Source organism: Corapipo altera, unplaced genomic scaffold (assembly GCF_003945725.1).
Source record: "Corapipo altera isolate COAL_440 unplaced genomic scaffold, ASM394572v1 70, whole genome shotgun sequence".
NCBI classification, from domain to species: Eukaryota; Metazoa; Chordata; class Aves; order Passeriformes; family Pipridae; genus Corapipo; species Corapipo altera.
The window spans coordinates 2,723,966-2,747,551 of NW_020884911.1; the positions used below are offsets into that span (position 1 = coordinate 2,723,966).

General features: G+C 42.2%; 1 long non-coding RNA gene across 1 annotated transcript in view; it reads right to left on the reverse strand.

Moving 5' to 3' along the window:
* LOC113952075 overlaps nucleotides 1–23,586 on the reverse strand; it is a 155,126-nt gene that overhangs the window by 42,357 nt on the left and 89,183 nt on the right. Inside the window, exons 5-6 of the long non-coding RNA XR_003529370.1 lie at nucleotides 7,575–7,731; nucleotides 5,948–6,057 (exon numbers count right to left, since the gene is read on the reverse strand). This is a non-coding gene — a long non-coding RNA (uncharacterized LOC113952075). The remainder of the gene's footprint in view (nucleotides 1–5,947; nucleotides 6,058–7,574; nucleotides 7,732–23,586) is intronic.

Consider the following 23,586-nt stretch of genomic DNA (forward strand, 5'->3'; position numbering starts at 1 on the left):
TAGTTTATCCAGGGATTAGACTTTTAGCAATACATAATCACCTCTTCATGTGTTCATCCACATAAAATACCTTCCATCCCTCACTACACTTCTGCCTACTTGTCCTTGCAGAGCACAGTTTTCAAGAATTAAAAGAAAAAAAAAAAAGGGAAGATAGTAAGTAAATATTCTTTGCAGTTGCACAGTTTTCTTCAAGGTAAGTCACTGCACTAAGAGTTATGTGCCCTCAGTTGAAAGCAATGTCGAGGTCAATTATCTCACACTGAAAGCCCTAATGCAAGAGACTTTTGTGATCAGAATAATATATGTAACATTGCAAAGCCTTTGTTTTGGGCTTGAGGAAAGCAACTCCACTCTCTCTAGGCTTCCCGACGCATTGTGTCTCGGTTTTGAATGTCACAGATTATTCCAATCATCTAAAGGACTGCCTTGCCATGCTGCTGCCATTTGAACAGCTTTTCCTGTGCCGAGGGCACCGGGATGTGGAGCAGAGCCTTCCTTCCCCGCCACCTGCCCGGTTCCTCGACGGACAGTCAGCAATTCCTGCCTGGCAATAGCATCACAGCAGTCGTTCTGCATGGAGTATTAATCAACTCTTTTGGAAAACAGCCAAAGTGCTTTAAAGGCCTTTGTTGTAGGTTGAAGGGGTTTTTTTTTTGCTGCTAGAAGAGAATAATGTAATCATTTTGCTATTAATTTTTAATTGTATGTTGCCATGCTTTATTACCAATCTATACTGATTTTCCTAAGAGAAATGGGGATGCTGTGCAAGCGGTATCTGTTAGGAACATGTTGGGCCACACTGTAAGAGAAGTGACAGGAAAAAGCTGTTCTTTAAAGTTATTGCAGTCACCTGCTGCTGTCTGTTCCTACAAGGTATCACATTAAATACTTATAAAATGTATGAGCTTAAGAAGATTCATGGGGAAGTGCCACGGTTTTTCCCTGTTGTCAGGTGTTTTTCTTTGCCTGTTTTTGTTGCGTTTGGTTTCTTTCCTTTTTTTAATGGCCACCCTTTGCAAGGAAAAGTTACTTCTGAGAAATCTTTTGCAGGCAGAACAAACTCACCGACATGGATGAAATCAGCAGCAAGAGTAAGAAATACTTATGCATGAATTCTTCTTGGAAGACAATCATTATCAAAAACGCTGAGATTCAGCCACCGATACAGTAGATACTGGTAGAGAAATGGTTGTATCACTCCCTTGTATCCTTCATTTCATCTAAGAGAAAGCTGGCCATGAGGGGACAGGAAATCTTTAATCTCCATTTCTTCAGCTATCTGGTTCTTATCAACCCACATTGAACATGAGCCACACAAAAACTTAATGACGTGTCCTCCACTTAATAAAACAAATGCAAACAAAGCACAGACAGTTCTCTAGTGTGAGATGGATTGATCACAACCAAATATTACATGGGAGCAAGTCTGCAAAGCAGTTCTAAAAAGGCAGAATAGCTGTAAATTCAGGAAGAAATCAATTAGACAAAAAAAAAAAGGAAAAGTATGTAGAAAGTCTACACTTTGCAGGAGTCTAAGTGGCAGGAGGAGGGTTCATCTGTTCCCCCCAATATTTGAATATTATCCTTTGCCAAGAAAAATCATGACTTTTTTTTCTCTTGAATCCCTAATACTAATTATATATTTCTATACAATACTATTTGTATTATGTGATAAACAGAGAGGAGATTGTATCATGTAATATTCTGTAATGTATGATCTCTATAAGAAATCACCCTATATTAAATGATCTGTACAAATATTTGTCCATAATTTTATTTTATAGATAGTAAATAATTGGTAAAAAGTATTACTACACATTTGCATAAAATAGTCATAATATTTATTAATAGCTAACTAACAAATTATTGAATATAATTAATTAATTAACAGCTAACATTGTTGATTATTAATCAGCAATTAATTAATAATTAATAGTTCACAATCTACTGATAGGTATATGTATAGAATATTTATTAATATATTTTACCAATTGTTTACTATCTATAAAATAAATGTATAAATTTATATCTTAATTTAAATAATTATATAATACTATTTAATAAAATTTATTATATATTTTGGCAGATATTGAAGGTTGCCGTAATTTCTGAGAAATTCTGTTGAGAATTTGTGAATTTGCACCCAATTCAGTTGAATTAGTTTCAAAATAGATAAATGGGTGCTTTTCTTGAAAAATAATTAGATACGTTAATTTTCAATAGAAAATTTCTACCTGATCACTTCCCAACTACAGTTTTAGTCCTGGCATGATCATCAGTCAAAAATGTGCCTTTGCCTTCTCCATATCCAGTTCTGCAGGATCTCCAGGACTGGTTCAGGAAAACACTGAAACATTCCCACTAGGTCCAGTAAGCACCTTTTGCAAATAGTGATTCTTTCCTGAGCTGGGGCCAAGATAGGCCAAGTAAAAGGAAAACCAAAAATGCAGATAATGAAGCAACGTGCCCATAACTCCCCAGTAAATGAGAGATTAAACCTTTTGCACATTAGCCAGTCCAGTTGCTCAGTTAACTGTAGTGTTGCCCCTTTTTAGATCAGAAAAAGACCCTCTCATCAGTGCCTTCTTTGAGGTGCTGACAATGCACCGATGCTCCCTGATTTTATGAAGTGTGTGGAAGGTGTCAAAGTGAACCATATTTGCTACTCCCTTCTTTATGGCCGAGAAGTTCTTTTTTGTTGAGCATATTTAACAATATCTGATAAGGCAAATCTACTGTTGTTGTGAGCACAGACACAGAGCAGTCTGTCTCCTTTGCGTTTATCATTCCAGGAATTAGTTAATCAAAGTATATTATTGTAAAACATAACATACAGTATATTATTAATGTGGATTATCCTGTTGCTTCACAGCTTTGAAAAAATAAAACAAGAGAAAAAGCTATTGCATTTGCAGTCACCTTTGGTAGGGAGGTTCTGTTCCTCTGCTTATTTGAGATATTTCTTTCCATCTATTGCACCATCATGTCTCAGTTTCTGAGAGCTATAGATATTTATTCAGTGCCCTTCTATCTTGGCCATCGTAAATAGCTCCCTGATAACAAATCACACTCTCTGAGCATCATTTGCTACCAGAAAGGATCTTCAAGAAGCACATGCTCTGTGACACAGGATATCCCCTGCTTTGTTGTGAATGCCATAAAGAGTTTCACGAAATCAGCTTCCTTCCATTTCGAGGATAAGAATGTATCATCTTTGTAGTGTTACCACTTCTTACTGCCTGTTTAGGCTTCATACTTAGTCACTGCTCCCTTGCTCTTCAAATGAATGCTGCTACTTAAATACAGAGAACGATATGTGCTCATTGAGAGATTCAAGGATTTCAGCTATCAATAGAGACTTAATTATCTGCTGCTGGTGCTCAGGTACTCACTCTATCGATGGCTGTTGTATAAAGCCAGCATAGAAGAGACCACTCACAGCTCATCATGTGCTCTGATCCAACAATTTAGAAAAAAAAATAAAATGTAATGCACGATATTAACTTGCATCTTACTTCCCTATGTCATAACCCATCATGTAATGTTCTGTTATTTCGTGTCATGTCATGCATAACATGATGCAATGCAGTGTCACACTTCAGAAAATATTACTAAGTGAGAACTGATTCTTGTTATCAGTTCAGAATATGACTCTCTGATCCAAACATATTGTGGCTTCAGCTGATGGGAAGGGATCAAACTGAGAGCTACGATGGGCAAATGTTTTCCTTCTCCAGTTTGGCCAGCAGATGTCCATTTGTCAGGTTTAGGTTCGGTTGAAATTTCTTTGTCATGAGCGCTTCCTCTTGTAAAAGAAATAGTAATTTTATGGCAAGCCAAAAGCTGAAAAAAAAAAGCCCTTGGAAATACATAATAAATGTATATTAGAGAGACAGAAAATTGGAAAATGGCCACCTGCCAGCAGCCACATAAATTTTGGAGGCAATGCATTTTTCTGCCATTATGCATTATCAGAGGAATTGCAAATATTTATTAAAAGTATTAAAATGGTGAGAATGTTAAATGTTTCCTTCAGTAGTGGAAATTCGCAGTGCCACATAGCAGATAGGATATTCTGATACAATGTTTATTAAAATGACTTCATTTTATTAGACTGTCGTACACAATAAATGTGCAGGTACAGTTAACAAAAGATCTATTGTGGATACGGGAGATTTGTGAGTAACACTTCAAAAAAATAATCTCTTCTGAACTCTATTCATATAAAAAGCATGCTACAAACTTTCATTAACTGCCTTAGAACCAATTATTTTCTGAGCTTATTTTCTTTTTCTACCACCCCACTGTACTTTGTTAGTCAATTTGTTTGCTTACGTTTTAATGCTTAACAGGATTAAATACAGTTTATCTTTAATTTATATACAAGTAAGCCGAGTGTATACATGTAACAGGCAACCAAATATTACCATTATTTTGGGGTTCATTTACAGGTCTAAACATGAATGGATGGATAGAATGCATTGGGACACCAGCATCTTTTCATCCATGAATAAAGCATTATTAAAAGATCGGTGGGAGCTCCATAGTATTGATTGCAAAGAAATCACATTCCAGTGATTCCAGCGTATTTTCTGCTGGAGTCAATTGTGGTGATTTTGTTCATAAGGTTCTGATTGCAGCAAGATATGGACACGGTGAACACCACTGATGTCCCAAAGCCTCACAGGGCAACTGTTCTGGTTGGCTTTGCCCCTTCCAGGAGGGTCTGAGCACTGATGGGAAGAGCGGCACAATCCCTACATGAGCAGGTGATTTGAGCAAGTGAAGGGTTTAGGTCTGTGAAAAGTCACTGAATAATCAGCTCTCGGGACAGAGTTAGAAAACAGCTGGATTAGAAGGGATACCTTGAGATAAACAACGCTCACAAGATCTGAGACGAGATTGTTGCTGTTGGAATGGAAACAACACCACTTCTGTGCTCAGCAGTTCCCTGAATCAGCAGTGAAAGGAAGGAGTGAAATAGTGAAAACAGCAAAAGCTATTGCCTTCACAGCTGAAAGTGTCATCTTAGTAGCTTTTAAGAGTCTTTTTTTTTTTTTTTTAAGAAATGATCAGAGAAATAAGAAACCAGTATTGTTTGGGGTTTTTTTACATGAGGATTCCTCAATTCCTAATAATCCAGTAAGTAAGAGGTGCAATTGGAGTCTATGTTGTAGGTAGAGGGTGAATAGATCAAAGTTTCAAGATCTTAGATTTATGAAGAGCCTTATGCAAAAAAAACCCAAAACAAACCAAACCTGACTCTGAAAGATAAAATTTCAGAAATAAAGGATTTTGCTCTCTGCTTTTATATGGTGCAGTTTTATTCCTTTCTTACAAACACGGAGCACTGGAGGGGGGAGTAACTTTCATGAAAAATAACACTTTCATCCAGGCCCTTGGGAAAGGATTTGTGGAATATCAAATGTGGTGCAAGGGATTTAACACAAAATGTGTGTGTTGGACAGAGACCGTGGCCACCTCACAGGTAGAGGCAAAATCTCTGTTTGCCTTTGGTGGGGGCAGGTGTGACACCCCCTCCTTCCCTGCTGCAGAAAGCCAGAAAGCAGAGCTGAGATTTGCTCTGTCCAAAGCACTTGGATAATTCAGTCTGTGCAAAAAGTGGAGTCAGCACTTCAAGCAAGGCAAACCCATTTGCTTGGCCAACCTTATTTAATATGAAGCATGTTTTATCTTGATTTAGGTGGTTGTTGTTCTTTAATTAAAGAAATTATAGGAGGTCATTCTCATTAGTTTAGAAGAGTCCTCACAGAAGGGGTTTGCACTGATTTAACCTCAGGGTAAGCTGGCACAACTTTTGCATGTAAATAGGATTTAACACTGGACACTTTGTGTATAATCCAGCTCTTCACTTGTGACATTCAAGGAATACTTGGAAAACTGACTGGAATAAAAAGGTAATGCTGATAAGCTGGGGTCTTACCGTGAAATTTGTCAAATGATCTGCGGTGGCAGCCCGGAGCCTCTGCACCAGCGGGGAAGGGACACCACGGGGCTTTCTGCTGGGGGCAGTCCAGGCAGCACTTCCCATCCCTGCATGATGACATGAGGAGATATTGTACTCAAATCCCATCGCTCACGTCTGGCCAGATGGAGGACTAGCTGAGGGGCACAGAAACTGGGCAGCGAGAGGGGGAAGCAAGGTGTTTCCCCACTAGCTGAGGAAGCCGTGCCTTGGGGCCAGAGCGTGGCACAGGTGCGTGGTGGCAGAGGGGCCACCACTGCCAGGGAAGGTTTGCTGTGAAAAGGAAAAGGAAAAAAAAAAGCAAAAAAAAAAAGCAGCGGCATAAGAAGTGCCAAGTGAATGACGCTGTCTTTAATTGGTACCACCAAGGGCTTTGTGCGGTCAGCACGCTTTTCATGTTTGTAACAGAATCCCCAAATTCGACTGATCTGAAGGGCATCTGACTGTTTTACATTAATCACAAGCTATACAGCAGAGGCTTGAGAGCAAGTGGGCAGATACCCTGGTGGAGTAGCACTAAGGAGCTCTCATTATAATCACCCTGCCAAATCAAAAGAAAAACCCTAAGGCTCCTAATAAAGGAGACCACTGGACTAAACAAATTGAACAAGTAGCCAGACATGCATGAGCTTCCAACTACTGGTGTCAGTCACAGCTTTCTGAGCCGCCCCTTCTGCTCGGTGCTCCGAAGCACACGCAGGTGAAAGGCGGGCTCTTCGTACAGGTGAGGTGCCAGCACACAGCCCTAGTGCTGGGGAAACAGGTACAGGTGCAGTTTGTAAAGGCACCTGCAAGAAGTCATTATTAAACACTTGTCAAACCAGTACAGCACTGAGGAAACGGGCAGTGTGGATGGGGATGCCAGCATGCTCGAGCAGGAGGATGTCTGAGCAGGCTTCTCCATCTTGGTAGGGTAGGATGTCTACTTCTGTAGGCTCCAGTTCAGAAGATATCAAAGAAAGGCCTTGAACCTCACAAATATTTGTGTCTGTAGGACAGGGAAAAGGCACAGTACCCTGAAAGCCCTGTGCACTTCTCACCTTCCTGCACCCGTTGGTGCAAGTTATTATATTTATTATATTCCCTAGTGGAAGGCAAAAAACCAAAACAAACAAAAAAATTAAAAAATGTGGGTTGCTGCTTTCTGAAAAAATGCAGTTGGCACTAATGAAAGATCTCCAGAAATGGGAGAATAAGAAAATTCTAAGTTTAGAGGCAAACCTATTTTTTGGGGTTTTTTTTAAGAAAAATGAGCTAGGTTCCTTTAGCTACCACCCCTCCTCAAAAGCCATCAGGCAGGAAACCAAGATTTTGAGGTACTCCCTCAAAACTCAAAAAAAAAAAAAGAGAGTAAATATCAAGGAAGAAAAAGAAACAAAAATTACTAGGATCAGTATTTAGCACAGCAATCAGGGGAAATAAAAAAAAAGGAAAGGTTTCAGTAGGGAACAGATGGACAAGGGATGATGCACTGAGGCATCAGGTGAAGGCATCAAAGGAGAGGTTTTATGGAAAGAAAATTCCCTTTGAGGAACTGATGGTTAAAACACTGTCAGCTTTTTAAGTATTGGGAAGTTTTACCTACCTTCTTCATGAACGTGGTCAGACACAGTGACAGTGCTGTGAGGGCACTGGTGGCTGTCTCCCTGTCACCATCTGAGGGGCTGCACCTCTGTATGAGCCTCATCATGGAGGAGGCACAACTGGGGCTCCTCTTGCAGGTGTCCTGGTGCCTTTCAAACCTGGAAGGTAATATTTTGAGAAATCATTATTAAATGCAATTCTTACTTTTTAAATTAATTTCTCTTTTCCCTGCTTTTTTTTTTCCCTATTGCTTCTCTCTATGGTTTGTTTTTAGGGTTTTTTTTCTTCCACACTGTAATAAATCAACATATAAATGTAGTGGATTATTTCCACCTGGAATGTTGGAAGACAAATAGTACAAAAGATCAGTTTGGTCATTTACCATATTGGTTTAGCATGGTAATACTCATGGGTTTTTTTTCATTTCTCATTTCAAAACTGTAAACAAATGCTGCAAGAACAGATCAAATACTGCCTACCTAAGACAGTGCCTTGTGCAATGAAAACATCAAACCTGGTTTTGGAAGGCCAAACTGCCCCTCCTTTACTTTTTCGTAGGGAAAACGCAGAATTTGGAATTATCCCGAAATTTGAAACTACATTTTTGCCAAGCAGCAAAAATGCACCCTTAGCACCAGATGCACCCTTAGCCACGTTAAATCACAAACACATACACACATGGAGATGAGGAAAATGCACATTAAATATGAAAAAGTATTCCTTTCAGGCAGAAGATAAACAGCCCTACTACAAATTAGCTCTCGGCCCCGTCAGGTGTGAATCTCTCTTGTCAATACGTACCAAATTCCCTGAGATAGAACCACATGGTCATGAATTTTATTTCTCTCCTGCTTAATTCCTAGTACCACTCTCCCTTGTGGATTTACTCAGGGATGATTTACAGTGGGAAAGGTGACATTAAACACGTCATTGAGCATGCAAAGATGCTGCACTCAAAGCAGCATATGCTTGACTTTGTTAAAAGATGAATGCTGTCAACTCCACAGTGCCCACCAAGATCTGGCCTCCTTTTTCTTCCCAACAAACTTTGAGGAAGATGCAGACATGAGTCTTGACACTGAGAGAAATAAAAGTTAATGTATTCATGACATGATTTCACTTGCAGCCTGATTTAGCAATGTCTTGTCTAGTTTGGATCTGCTGTTGCTTTTCCTAATTTACTCATTGCACAAAGAAAATAAATAAATAAGTGCACTATAGTCTTATTTATCCTTCTTTGGACATTTCTTTACCAGGCAGATGGTCAATTAAGAGCACTAAACAATGACACTGTTTTCTCTGTAAACATTTTTTTTCTAATAGCCTAACAAATGAGAATCTGTGCTGCCATACTGCTGAATACCATCTTGACTTTCTAATTACAAAGAACTGTGTCTTGATAGTAACAATTACAGCTGTAACAATGATGCTGGTACTTGAACAATATAGTTGGAGGCAAAGTGCTTATCGGAATATTCACAAATAAAGGCTTACATTTATGCCAGCTCTGGAGAAGGGAGGTTAAACAGTTGGGGGTGGGGAGGTGCAGAAGAAAGGTTGAAAACATTGGTTTAGGAGCTACAGATGTGGATTTGAATCCAATTACATGAAAGGCAAGGGGGGGGCGAAGCATGAAAAGATGCTGTTTCCTTCTGTTTGGCTAATCAATAGGTTAAAGGGTTAGTAAAATTAACATGTTAATAACATTCATTCTGCTATTTATATACCGGTCATAGTATTCTCAGAGAATTATGTCTTGTGAGCAATACACATATTATTATGCCTGCTTTTTCCCTTTTTTTCTTGTCTGAGATGGTGAAATGGTCAGTATTTTTTCCACCAATGCGATAGAAATTAGCTTCTCAAGTCTCTAATTTACCCTACTTTTCTTATTTAACTTCTTAAATCCAAGTCTTCCAATATTTGGGTGGGTTTTTTCCCTTCTTTTTTTTTAATGAAAAGTTCCCCCTACCCCAAAGAAAAGGGACACCACAGCCCCTGAGCTCAGCACACATCCCCAGCGCTGATGTCCCAGAGGAGCACGTTGGCACCAGGGCGCCAGGTCACCATCACAGAGGGAACAGGTTCCTTGGAGGAGGCTCAGCTCCTTCCTCCTGCTCCTTTGTCCCCCCCCTGCACCTCTGGTGCCACAGGGCCCCTCACCCCTTGGCACTGCTCTGTGCCCACAGGCAGGATGGCTGTCGCCTCCTCCGCTCCTTCCCTCGCTCCCGCTCCCACAGCGCTCCGCCCGCTCTCCGAGCCGTAATTTAGCCCACACTTATTAATCAGTGCACATAATTTGTCTCTAATGCTGTCAATTTAAGATGGCAACCTGACTTTTTTTTTGGAGGGGGCAGGGTCAACAATTTAATGAATCTCGTCTGCATTTTAATTCAGACCTAATAATCTGCCTCTGGCAGTTTTCTTAGAAAAGCACAACGTTTTCCAGGATTTTCTTTCATCAAATCCAGCACAATGGGATGTTTACCTTCCTGCCTTGGATATGCTCAGCCCAGGGTAAGTCACCTACAGACCTACCTTAATCAAACTGGGACATGGACTAAATCTACTGGTTTGGCCTTTGAAGGGTTTTCCTGGGGAAAAGAGAAGGAAAGAAGGAAAGCAGAAGGAAAGAGAAACCTGGGGCCGTGCAGTCCCTTTTCTGCACAGATTGGTGCAGATTGTAGGCAAAAAAAATACTACAGACTTCCATGGTTCACTGCCCCTCATGGAATAACTTCACAAATGGTTGGAGCATCCAAGAAGTGCTTTCTTTATTTACTCCTGTGTTTTTCTTTTTGTCCTTCCTAAAGTCCAGCAGTAGGGAAAAAATGTACTGAAAGGAAAGAAGGGTGCAGAAAACTCAGTCCTCCCGACGAAGCAGCGTGGATGAGTTTGTCTAACTGCCGTGGCAGGAGGCTGGAGCCTGACGGAGCAGCTCAGTGGACTTCCCTGGGTCAAAATAAATAAAACTCCCCAAACAAGAGGCTCTGGCTCCCCGTGTCAGATGTAAACGGAATAGACTTTGTTATTAGGAGCAATGTGCCTTTGCCCTGGCGAGGGCTGTGCTGACAGGAGCCCCTTTCTGGATTTCAGTCAGCTGCTGTCACTTGCCTTGACAACACGGGCAGTTAATGTATTCACGGCGTTCCTGCACACGCATCTGCAATTCCCAGCATATTGTATTGTTTACCCCTGCTCTTTTGTAGTAGTGCGTGTAGTAATTTGCCTTCCAGCAGCAGAAAATTCCTCAGCTTAAAATTTTACCCTCATTTTGTTTGCCCTTAATAGAAAAACAACCCTATTGCAGCCCTGCCACCAGCACAGCTACAGCACTCAGTAGCACCACAAACAGAAAAATGGCACATTTCACATTCCCATCAGAAGTGTCTTCTATATATTTTTATGCATATCCTTCATCTTTTCTCTGCCACATGTTATTTTTTCCCCTTTAACAGCTGCTTAGCATATTTTATGCCTTCTGGACTGGTTCTAAGCAGCACTGGAAGGGGCATTCCAGCAACCTACCTGAGTACTGACAGTAACAGCAGAGGGGTTTTATGTCCCAAATTCCCTCCTAGTGCTGGTACGTCTGCCTGCCAGCACAACGAGGCGCTTCTGGGGCAGCTACTGCTTCACAGTCCTACAGCACCTCCAGTCCAGTGGCTCTTTTGAGTTTTTGGTGAGGAATTAGCTGTCATTTCACTGATTTACCCCCTCATATTCATTATTGTTCCCTACTGCAAAACCTGCCAGATTCAGGTGTCTGTCCTCACCAGATATTACAAGGCAGCCCCATCTGCCACACCAGAAATATCACTAAGTCTACTTCATTTTCAAACTTAAGCTCCAAGCTGGTAATGAAATGAGGCAGAAGACCAAATTCCCATATCCTGAGACCCTGCAGGTTAAATGTATCATTTCCTGATACATAAACATCTTTCTCTAGGAACTTAAAAAAAACCAAAAAAAAAAAAAAAGATAAAATAGTTCCCTTAGTTCAGGCATCTCCCAAACACAGGGGTAAGGTCATTAGAAAGACGCAATGGGAAATGCAGTGAAATTCTCTCATCTCAGTTGCAGGTCTACATTCAATAGACTCGTGTTAATGCCCTTTGCTTTAGCTGCTGTAGTGTCAGAGTGACAGAATCCAAGCAGAGTCACCTGAAGTCGTCCATAACACGCTACTTAGTTTAAATTCCTTTGTCTGGCCACAAATGTCCAGTTCTAGCTAAAAGCTTGAAAGTGAGACAAATGGTAAAATAGACACTTCAAGAGAATAAAATTGTGAAGTGCTCAGGTAGCACTGTGGAGAAGGGAGTTTCAATTCAGAGGGCTTTCCAGATAAAACAGACAATTAAACTCTTATTGTAAAGAGATTCATCCCTCCCTGCTTTTCTTTTTTTCTTTTTTCTTTTTTTTTTTTAAAGCAAGGGGAAAATAATACTGGGAATTTAGAAACATGAATTTTTAAAACCTAATAAGCTACACTAACAATCTACACAATTCCCTTCCGTTAAAATATTCATTTGGAAACACAAGATTTGTGATGAGGGCAGGCTGGGTAAACAGGCCTGAATGCTGCTGATGCAGGGGAGTCTCAGTGGTACCCCCCAAGGCCAGTGCTATCCTTGGCCATCCTTGGCTTAGCCCTGTCTTGGTTCTCCTCCTTGTCCCTCCACATGCTGGAAAATAACAGCCAATGAATTGCACAGTGCTTTTGAAAGGTAGGGGATGTAAACTGCCCTTTTATGTCTGTGAGGACTGTTGGGCACAGACAGAGAAGGAGCTGAGCAGTCTGGAGGAATAGAGACCTGGCATTGGGAAGTTCCAAGCCTTGCCAGACCTCCCAAGTGCTCCTCTAGAAGAGACCAACTTGCACCTGACAAAAGATTTAGGTGTTGACAAAGAGACATATTCCATGGATTTGTTTTCCTAGGCACCTGCAGCCACACCTTCTATGTTGCTCCCCATGGGACCATGATGTCTGATGTACTGTTAGTACAAAAAGACACTTAAAAACTCTTTGGAAAAAAGGGATTCACACATTTTAATGAAACCTCCAAGAAAAGGGATGAAAAGCCACTCTTCAGTAGTTAGAGAAATAGTTTTAGGCTTGATTTCCTTTCCCTCCTTTTCTCACCTCACCCCAGTACCAAATACATTCAAACTGAACTAACACTTTTCTCCTAGCCTGCTTCATACCTCATGCTTTTGTCTTGTCTTTTTTATTATAATTTTTTTGCAATCTTTTTGTCTTAGCCCAGTTTTCTTCTCCCTCTGCTTCCCTTCCCTTATATTTAGTTCTGTGTGACTGGACTCCAGCCTTCTCCCTCTCGCTCTCACACACAGTGCTATTAAAATTAAATCCTTTTGTGTAACTCTCTATTTCATTATAGGTCTTCAAGCCACTCCTGAAATCCCAAGCCAGTCTTTGTAAAGTCTTAGCTCATCTGAAGGCAAACTTCAGCACATGGTTTGCTTCAGATAAGTCACCTTCTTCCCACCAGTTTGCCACATGATTTATCACAAGATTGCCACATGGAGCTACAGACTAACACAAAATGACCAAACCAAAGAAAGTTGCATGTTCCTCTCTTGCAACACAAAACCAGGTACCATATGGAATATTAAACAATAAAAAGGAGTGGTCTGATTGAGGAGAATCAGTCCTGAAGGAACCTGGTGAAGAAATCAGTGATAAACTGCCTCTGCGCACCAGAAATCCTGCTTTACCAGGGATGAAAAATGCTCAGACCTTCCTGAAAACATCATGGAATTCCAAGTACTAACTAAATGATGCCTTCCACTTTTGAAGGAGAGGGAGGTGGCAATTTAACAACCAGGTATTTATTCCACCATGTACTCCTCATACCTGGGCAAGGGTGCCATATCTCAGTGTGGGCAGCAGGGAGGATGGAACTCACCTCATACTGAGTAGACCAAACTAGTCAGCAGGGCTGAAAACAACCACTTCTCACTAGTCTTCCAAACCATCTCTAAGTCCCATTTATTTTCAGCCCCCAGATAATATTGTGATCTTTAGGTCCTCAGCAGGCTGGAAAGTGAAAAGTCTCAGTTGATATGTACATGACTAACACACTCAAGGATATTCCTTTGGGACAATAAAGATAACAGTGCCCAGGGCAAAACTGTCAAGAGAAAGAGGGAAGGTTTGAATGAGCTTCAAGAAAAAAACCCTATTCTGAACTCACCAGTCATGAAGTACTCATGCAAGAATTACTTTTCTCCTTTTTTTTTTCTGAAAAATAAACTTTTCTTGCAATAACTGGAGGTGACATCATCACCACTGGTCTTGCCACTATTAATAATAAGCTCAGGTAAACATACAGGAGGAAGTTGTCAGGGAGAAGATAAAGATGAGGCCATTGATTCACAGAGTAAAGGTGGAGTAAACAGAAGTGGAAAAGTAGACAAGGACTATGGGATTTGGATACTCCCTCCCTTCCCATTTCCAGTGCCCATGACCAGTAAGATATGTACCAAAGATGAGGGTATAGCTGTGATTAAGCAGCCTAACTGCCCTGAGCTGCAGTAGTGCTCCCCTTTGCCTGTCCCTCCCCAGAGACAATGCCAGGACAAGGACCAGAAGCAGGGATTTGGAAGGAGTCAGTGGTGCAAACGTCAGTGGAGGACTGTGAGGGGTAAGGACCCCAAATCAGGAATTACCAGCACAGGGCAGCGAGCTACAGCCCTCAGTGGAGAAAGGACCCCGACACACAGTCCCTGAGGGAGCTGAATTTAGGGAGCTGCCCACAAAAAGCCTGTAATACATGGGAGTGGAGCCAGTGTCCAGATGAAACACCTGTCTGCAGCAGGACCTGCACGCACAGCAGGAGGGAAGCCCATCAGGACCAAGCCACAAGGAGGGAGGCTCCCGATAAAAGGGATGGTCAAATGCACCCCCCAGAGCTGAGTGTGAACGGCCCATTCTGATTCAAGCCCTGCTTGATGAAGTGAGGAAGCGGGAGTACTTCAAAGACACATTTAAGCAACAAGAAGTCATGACTACTGCCCTGAAAATAACAATTTTGAGGCGTGGGCTAAGTCCAACTTGATACTGAGGCACTAGGAGAAGGAGTGACCAAACGCAGAGGTGTCTTTCCTACGCTGTGAATTTGTCAGGGTGCCTCGACCTCCTCCTGCTCGTGTGCTGCAATGCAGCGAAAGCTGGGCACTTTGTAAAATGAAAACGTTGCAGAAGCTCTAGGTGCAAATGCAGCATGTGCAAAAGCCTTTTTATTCAAACTGTGCTACTTAACGAAGTGGTTTGTGAAACCATTTTCGAGCCTTCAGCAATTTTCCCTGCTTGAAGAAATCATTTTAGCATCTTCTTCATGGGTTGTTCATAGACTTTAAGCCTCCGAGTTCACCCCATGGTGTCACCTGAAAGGGGACTGCAGGCTATGGATCACGAGTACAGCAGAACTGGAAAGTTCATTTCACATATTGTTTCAGCCCCAGTACTTAATTCTGGGAGGAGGTGATTTTGCATCAGAATGAGACATACGAGGTACAAACCACAGATTACTTTTCAGAGGAGTTAATCTTCCTATCCATTATCGAGAGTAATTCAAAAAGCACAAAAAAATTGAACTGTTCTTGAAAAAAGAATTCATGTTCAGGTAATTACAAATAACAGACACATCTGGTTATCTTAATTGTTTGGGAATGTCTCAATTATCTAAGAATGTTTTCATAAGGACTCGGAGACAGTAAAACTTTCTCACGGCAGATTGCATTCACTGATGAGAGGAAATTCAGCCGAGCTAACACACTGGAGCGTGCTTAGACCCACAGAGCACTTTCAGTCCCCTTGCCAATGGGCTTTATTTGCCTCTGAAGAACAACAGACTATGAAGTGAGAAATGGGAAAGTCCCACTTAGGCAGCAGCAGCCCCTTTCCCTGAGAGCTGCAGCTTTTCCAGCACTCCTGTGAAAATGAAGGTGGTTTTGTGTACTGATGGTTCAGCCAGAAAAATGACAGCAGTGATTTTTTAGTCATCTGCCTCAAAGAGAGGTGAGCCAAGCAAAGGCCCCTGTCCTGCTGGAGGGCAGTGTAGGTGTTTGGTGGCTGGTGAGTGGCACCCCTTCCCTCAAAAATATTTGAAGTGTCTCTTGCCTGAGGGGGCTCACTGCAGAGGAGCTCAGAAGTTCCTGCAAAGCTGAATTCACTTGCACAGGGTGGTGGCTGCTTATCAGGGACACAGAGCCAAACCCCAGAGAGGGGGAGCTTTCAAACACATCAGGCAGACTCCTGCCCCAGTGCTGCATGTCATTTCATCACACAGACTACAAAAATCAGTAGCTGGCCACTGGGAATTTCTTCCCTTACCTCTTAAGCTTCCAATGTGTTAGGGAAGGGACACAGGGGAGTTCTGCACTTATGCCAGGATGCCTGCACCCCACTGAGGGGGTTTCTTACATGTTTCTGTCCCATAGCTCATCCAGCTCTTCCACCAGGGCCACAGTCACCTGGCTCTGATCCTTTCTGCTTAGGGCTGAAGAACCCCTCAGCTTGCTTCTGCATGTAGCCTAACTAGCACCTTTGCATGGCAGACATGATTGGGGTGAAATCCTCTAAGTGGAGCGAATGTACCCCTGTGGCTAATCAAACCAGCAAGGGGGGGTGTTGCTGAGGCTCCACACAAGTCCCAATCAATATTATTTATCTGGCTGAACGTGCAAGCCGGCCACGTCCCCTCCACCTAATGCCCACTCCCATCCCCTCCACCCTGTGGGTATCAGCAGGAGGGAACCTGATGTATGCTGGTAATTATCTGCTGCTGAAAAGAAGTGCTATTTCTCTTATTTTTGTAATGCAGATCAATGCACATGTCACTACCGAAAAGCTGTGTCATTTAGGATGGAGCATTAACTGCTAGGAATGGATTCTGAAGCTCCCCACTTGTGGGTGGAATATTTTCTGGAGGAGTTGAGCCTTTCGAATGCTGCATTTCATTTATCCCACTGCCTCTTTAAGAGTAGTCGGTGGAGGGTGTTTGAGAAAGTGACAGTTTGTCATCTCCTTCCCCAGTGAACTGGAGCTGGGGACAAAGTGGTAGCAGGGAAAGCAGCAAACTGGCACAGGAAGGTGAGTGGGGGACATGGACAGCTTTGCTGGGGTAAGGCAACAGCCCAGCAGTGGGGCTGCAAGGGAGCAGACTCCAGAGGATGGAGGGATAATCATGTGGGAGAGAAGGAAGATGTTCCTGTGAGTGCAAACATGGCAAAGCACCCAGGGAAAGAACAGAAGGAAGGCGTGAAAAAGGGCAAAAGCTGGATGCTTCACTAAGAGGGGTGCAAATCTGGAAATCAACATGCACACACAGACACCCACACAGCCCCCTCCTGCCAAAATTGCTACCTAGGAGCTGTGCTAGCATGGACTATCCAAAAAGGAGCCATCTGATTTGCAGAGCGAGGGAAGAGTTTTCCAAGTTTCTTTCTATTCTGCACAGGAACGAAACAGAAACTTCTCTAGATATTTGCTAAGAATGAGAGAGCACAAACTCTCTTACTGGCTGTCAAGCCCAGGTAAAGAAGAGCACATAATGGTCACAACTGGGGTTCACTATGGTCTTTCACCAAGAAAAACCTCAAAATCTGTCAAAGGGAAGCTATCAGTTTACTGTCATGTAAATTATGAACTCTGGTCTTCTAACTGGGAATTTTTATTAACTCTCCCTTACACCTCCAGGATAACCTGGTCACCATCAAACTGGAAAGACACACAGTCCCCCTAAAATAAAGATTCTGGCACTCAAGTGCTGCTACAGCTGCTGTTCTGCACCCAAAATAATCACCTGCTGCTTTAACAAACGTGCATTTCCCTGCTTAGGCTGCACCCTCCCCTCAGCCACACAGGTGTACACAGCCCACAGTGAGGGTGTTGACAAACCTGAGGCACACTAAGCATTAATAAAATGTGACCCATACCTTTCCCTACTTGCTATTTGCCATTGTTAAAACAGGCATTTGCCTTACTTTGCAGCCCTGATTTTCAGAGCATATGCTCACTATGTACGGCTCCCCTTTGAAAGTTCTGTTACTCCTTGGAATTGCTCAAAAATGTCAATATTCTTTTGAGTACTTGATATTTACAGTTTGATATTTAAAGTGTGCAATTTGTTATCTAAATTGCATAGCACACATTCAGTTTCCCGACTGAATGACCTAACTTTTATGAACCTTTCCAGCTTTCACAGGAAAAGGTTTTGTTTAGACACGAAACACCTTTCCATGATTAGACAAATATCAGCTACCTCGGAAAAGCATTGCAAAAAGGGTTATGAACAAAGAGAAATAGAAATTATATTTAGAACTCCACAGAGATGCAAATAGTTATTCCTTCCTTCACCTACAGCCCATACGTAGTGCCCAGATTGTTTTTCTTTTTTACTGATGTTGATTTTCTTTTCATACTGAGAAAAGAAGACACATGGCTAGTTTGAAAGCTGATCAGATCCCTCGTTCATTTGAAAAGCTTATTTCTAAATAGTACTTGCAAATATGTGATGAGCATAAATTTGGAAACTGCTGAAAAACTAGTTCTATGTGTCATAACACAGGGTGTTGGGTTTTTGATGTGGGACTGAAGTATGATGAAAAGCCAAAGTCCTACCAAAAACCCACTCCCTGATGACCAGCCAAAGGAGGATTGGAGAGGCAGCATTATTTCTGGACACATTCCATGTCCCTTTTCACTGGAGCAGACAAGTACATATGACCTCTTTGCAATGATTCAGGGTTTCAAAGCTGTCTCCTTAAGCCTCTTGATCACCACTTGTCCCTCCCCATTGACAAGCTAAGCACTTACAAGTTTTGAAGCCTCCTTGGCTCACTTTTAAATTTTCCTTTCCACATCTTATGCCAGCAGTTACCCAGAGGGAGAAAAAAACCTCACCATATCCATCCTTCAAAAAGTCTAACTTTCACTCTGCTAGTTCTAATCCATTATCTAGGCCCACTAATGTGTACTACATCATCAGAGGAGCAATGCTCTGATGATGTAGTACAGCCCATGTACATGTACATCATCAGAGTTATATCCTTCTGATCTGCCTGTGGGTTTAATAAGCATTCCAGATGGCTTGCTATGCCTGAAGCAAGAATGGATAATCACACAGCTCTACCCTCAAAACAATAATAAAATAAGGACACAGTAGCACAGGGGCTCGTGCCTGCCAAAAACACTCAATAGACTGTATAATACAATAGTCCAACGTGATCGGTGAGGCACATTTATACCCTCGCTATTTACAGGTGAACGGGACCTGGTTTTAAATAAAACAGAGGTTACAAATACGTGGGGTTGTTGTTGTTGTTATATATTGTGGTGCAGCTGCGGTGCCTGAGCCAGGAGAAGGAGCAGGGGCCCCACTGGTGGGTCCAGAGCTGCACCCCCATATCTCACCCACAGCGAGACGCGGCTCCGTGTCGGCAGGAGGAGGGCGGCCGGAGCTGAGGAACGGCACAGTGTTTCTCCAGAGCCAAACAGGACCTGCATATCTAATCTGTTATCTGTTGGATCTGCAGGGTATCCATCAGCCCAGCTTCCAGCCATCAGGTACAGCAGCAATAAGTGTCAGGAAGCCTTTCCTACCCAAGTAAAATTATTCCTTGGTGGGGCTGCTTACGGCACACAACCCGAGCGGCGCACGCCTGGCTGCCAGTGCGGCCGGTGCTGCGGCAGCCGCTGCTGCCACGGCACAGTTGCTCCAAAAATGGTGTTTTCCACTCAGAAATTATTACCCCTTTCCTTCCACGTTGCTGTGCCACAACCAGGCAAGGTACCAACCCCAGGGATTTGCAGAATAAGCATCCCTGTGTTATATAAGTACCTATAACTTCAAAGCGGTTGGTGTGAGGGGGTGTTGCTTGTGTTTTGGGGTTTTTTGAAAAGAATAAAAAGCTTCACGGTGAAAAAAGAAAGAAGTTAAGAGATGAAGGCTCTGTTCTCTCCCTCCTTTGAATAAGTGAGAACTGGAGGAAGAAGGAGAAGCAAAGCAACCCTCTGATTAGTCCCCAAGAGTGCCCTCTCCAGCAATCAGATATGCAGGATAAGATACAGGCATGGTGAACGTGTACCCCATTCCCAAGTGGGGAGCAAACCCCTCAGAGCTGCTGAAAGATGAGTTCAGGGATACCTCGAAACCAAGAGAAATTTTGACATGAACTCTAGCAGGGATGAGATTTCCATCTAGGGCTGCAGAGAAAGACCAGATACCCAGATAGGCACAAGCGTATCCGTCTCCGTAGGAGGAAGAGGTAAATCATCCCAACTCTCAGCAGATTTCACTCGGAGAAGAGCAGCTCGTTGACGTCAACCATTTAGTGTGCTGATGGATAATTTTTTCCCTGGCCAAGCAAGTGGGTTCTACTCTAGTTTTAACATTAAACGCTATTAAATGAAATGAATACAGCATGTTTCCATCGTGCGTGTTGCTGGAGCTGCTGTGACAGCTAAGGAGCTGCTGGGCATGATGTGTCAAGAAAATGTACCAGAAGAAAAGTACATGGAGCTACTGTCAAAAATACAAGCGGGATTGTGAACAGCATATCAGCTTCAGACGCTCTTGAAATTATTTTTTAATTGCATCTGCACACCCAGGCAGATCTTCAAGGGTTAACTGCACACAATGTAATGAATTCAATAATGTTGAGTTAAAAAAGGTCTAATTAGCAAGTAACCACTTTATTATGAAAGGAAATGGTAATGAATTTAATAGCTCAAAATCATTAACAATATTTAGTTTGCTGGTACTTGTTCTCTATTATCCTCATTAATATGAACATTTAATATGTTTTAAAATGGATTTGTAATACTTTCTGTACCATGAGGTTACACTGACAAAAAGAGTGTAATTATTCTGTTAATTGTAATCTCTGTCTGTTTGTGCCCCAAATAGTAGCATATTTATGTGTTAATAAAAAAAATTAGAGCAATTAAGGGCGGGAAGTTTAAAAATGTAATTAAACAAAAACTCTTAAATTGCAGGCTGAATCACTCTGAGGAAAAAGTTTTGAAAGTGAGATGTCTGAAAAACAAGTTTCTCGGACTGAGATCTTCTCTCATTGAAAAAGAAGAAAGGAAAAAGGAAACAGAAGCATTAGTGTTCTTTACTGACAACGAATATTGAAACAGTCCTTGCCTGAGTTGGAAAAAGCTCAGGACTCTATCTTCTGAGACATCTGCTTGTGAGCAGAGTGTCTGGCACATGAAGGTGCTCTCTGACACTGCCCCTTGAGTGTGAGATCACAAGATCATTAGTTCCCCATGATGATCTCCCTGTGTGAGATCCTGTGGGACCCCAGTGAACCAGCTGCCCATAAGACACCCAGGAAACATAATTCTTCTCCCAGAATATCATATCAATCCCCACTGGTCATCTAACCCTCCCCAGACCTCCTGTCCCTCTGCTTCACAGTGTAAATATCTTCATTCGTTGCCCCAAACCTTTTATTTTTGCTAGAACTGTCCCAAGTGAGCAGCATTCTTGTTCATAAATCCTGCATTAGACAAAGCAAATCCTGACAAATTTTGTGCTACACTGAATGCCAGTTTCTCCTGAATCCACGTGGAATTCCTGCACCACTATTACTCTTTTTTCCACCCACCTCTTCCCTACCCATCAGTTTTGAGTGTCTGATTATTACCAACCAGGACCCTCTTCAAAATCCTTTCCATAAAAATGAAATCAGCGCTCAACCTCTCTCGATACCAGAAACTTTCAGAGCTGTTTGCTCTGTTCACAGCACCATCTCCTCACTGGAAACAGCTGCTCCCATGACTCACCCAGGCACTGGTGGGCAGAACACCAGGAAGGATGGGAGGGCAGCATCCATAGGGTGCTCCATAGGTGGGTGATCCACCCCTCCCCACACAGCTCAACACAGCGATTCCCACCCTGGCAATTGACTTAATAGGCTAATCCAAGAAACTGAGGATAATGCCGGCAATCAGGGAGATATCAGCATTATTCCTCTGAAATATTCCGGGTCAAATCTCTTTGTTTAATCTTGCACAAACTGTGGCACGTGGTGGAGGTGGGAGCAAGGTCCACAGCCAGCTAAGAACACCTTTATTTGTCCATGTGTCCATGGTGCTCCAGGACAGCTGTCCTGGCCAAGAACCCCCATCCCATCCACACAAGCAGCCAGCCCACAATAGACTATTCTGTGACTAATTTTTTTTTCCTAAGAAAAGGAACTAAAAAAAGTGGTGAAATTAAAGTGAAGCATCTCATTTGCCCACAAATGACATATTTCAACTTTCCATTTTACCAAAAAAAAAAAGTTGTGAAGGATTCTTTTTTTTTTTAAAACTTATTACAATTTCCAATTTTTTTTTTTTTTTTGAATTGCCAGTGAAGAGAAAAATATGTGATTTGCAGAGCTCTAAAAATAACGAGTTAAAATAGTTTCTGCCTCTCTAAGGAGGCCTCTTAGTCCTATAATTTCTGCAGATTTTGCCTTTCAGGATGGGTATTTTAACGAATGATATAATGTCATTTCTATAAGTATCGTCTCATAATCTGCTGCCACTGTTGGAAATATAAGTTTAGAGACAGCTTGAGCAGAAGAAATACCAGCTCACCCAACTACACTAAAAAAATAAAGTATTTTAAGAAGAAGGGCAGGATGTATATTGCAAAGGTGAGCAAACAGTGCCAAACATTTTTGAGAATCTTTCTTTTGATTTCTATCTCTGGCTGCATTTGCAGCCCTTTTGTGTTTGTCTACTGCAAACAGTTCAGCAATGACTATTATGGGGGTGTTCACTCCTAGAAAGAAAATTTCAGAAAGGACACTCACATTTGGGCTGGAAGAGCATGTACAGTGTTTCATTCTACAAATAAACAATACCAAGTGTCCAGTTGGAACAGAGTAGTGTTGCTCAAATTGTAGATTCTTTACCTTCGGCCAGCCTAAACCCAACAAATTAAAAAGTATTACAATTATTAAAAATTCAATTTACTATTAAAATTTCAAGCTACTCAAGTAAAAAAAAGGAAGAATAATCAATCTGTCTTCTGTCTGATCCATCTGATCAATCACATTTTTCATTTTGAACAGAATCTAATCATCTTTGCTCAGCGGGGACCTCTCTGGCCCCAATGCCCAGGGCTCACTCTGGGGATGGGGATGCAGGAGAAGGGGTGGAAGGGGAAGGTGGGGAGTGGGATCTTGCTGCCAGAGGAGTGCTCTGAGGAAAACCACCACTTCCTCCTGCATGGCCAGCAGGGTGGATGTGCTCCTTCAAGATTAGCCCCTGTTTATCAAACACCAAGACAGCAGCAAACATTTGTGGGTTGCTAGGAAAGAGGAAGGAGGCAAACGCCAGATGGAGAGGAAAAGGGGGCTAAAAAAATGCTGTTGTGCTGGGAAATGGAAGAAAGCAGGTAGGAAGAAAATGGGGTGAAAAGGCACATTATATTTCATGTACCATTTGCACTGTTTCAAACACACTTGGCCACATGCACCCTGACTGTCAACTGCCACGAGCCAAGGGTGAATCCATGCAAGAGAGCAGTGGGATTATTTTGGTTTGCAAGCTACCACCAGGCTTAGTGGTCGCCTTAACAAAGAGCCTTTCAGGCTTCAGGAGCTGGCAGCACGGAACAGACCAGTCATCTAGAGCCATGTAATTTTGTAATTTAACCTTGTAATAAACCTTGCCCCGGATTTGTGAGACTTCCAGGAAAGAGCCTTAAAGATCTTGCTTTGGAAAGCTGCACTGCCCTTCCTGGTTTCCTTCTCATGCTCATCATGACAAGAGCTGATCATGTGAGAAAGATTCAGGAATTATTGAAGGAAACTGGACTTTAAGTTCAGTTGGAAAATGAAAGTTTTGTTCTTGGTAATAGTGAAAACAGATGCAACTACAGCCAGAATGTCTCCCTCTTTCCACAGAGGAAAAATGGCAGTGAAAGCCAAAAATTAAAAGAAAAAATAGGTTTCTCTTAGTGCCAGCTAGCCTCTGTTCTCTT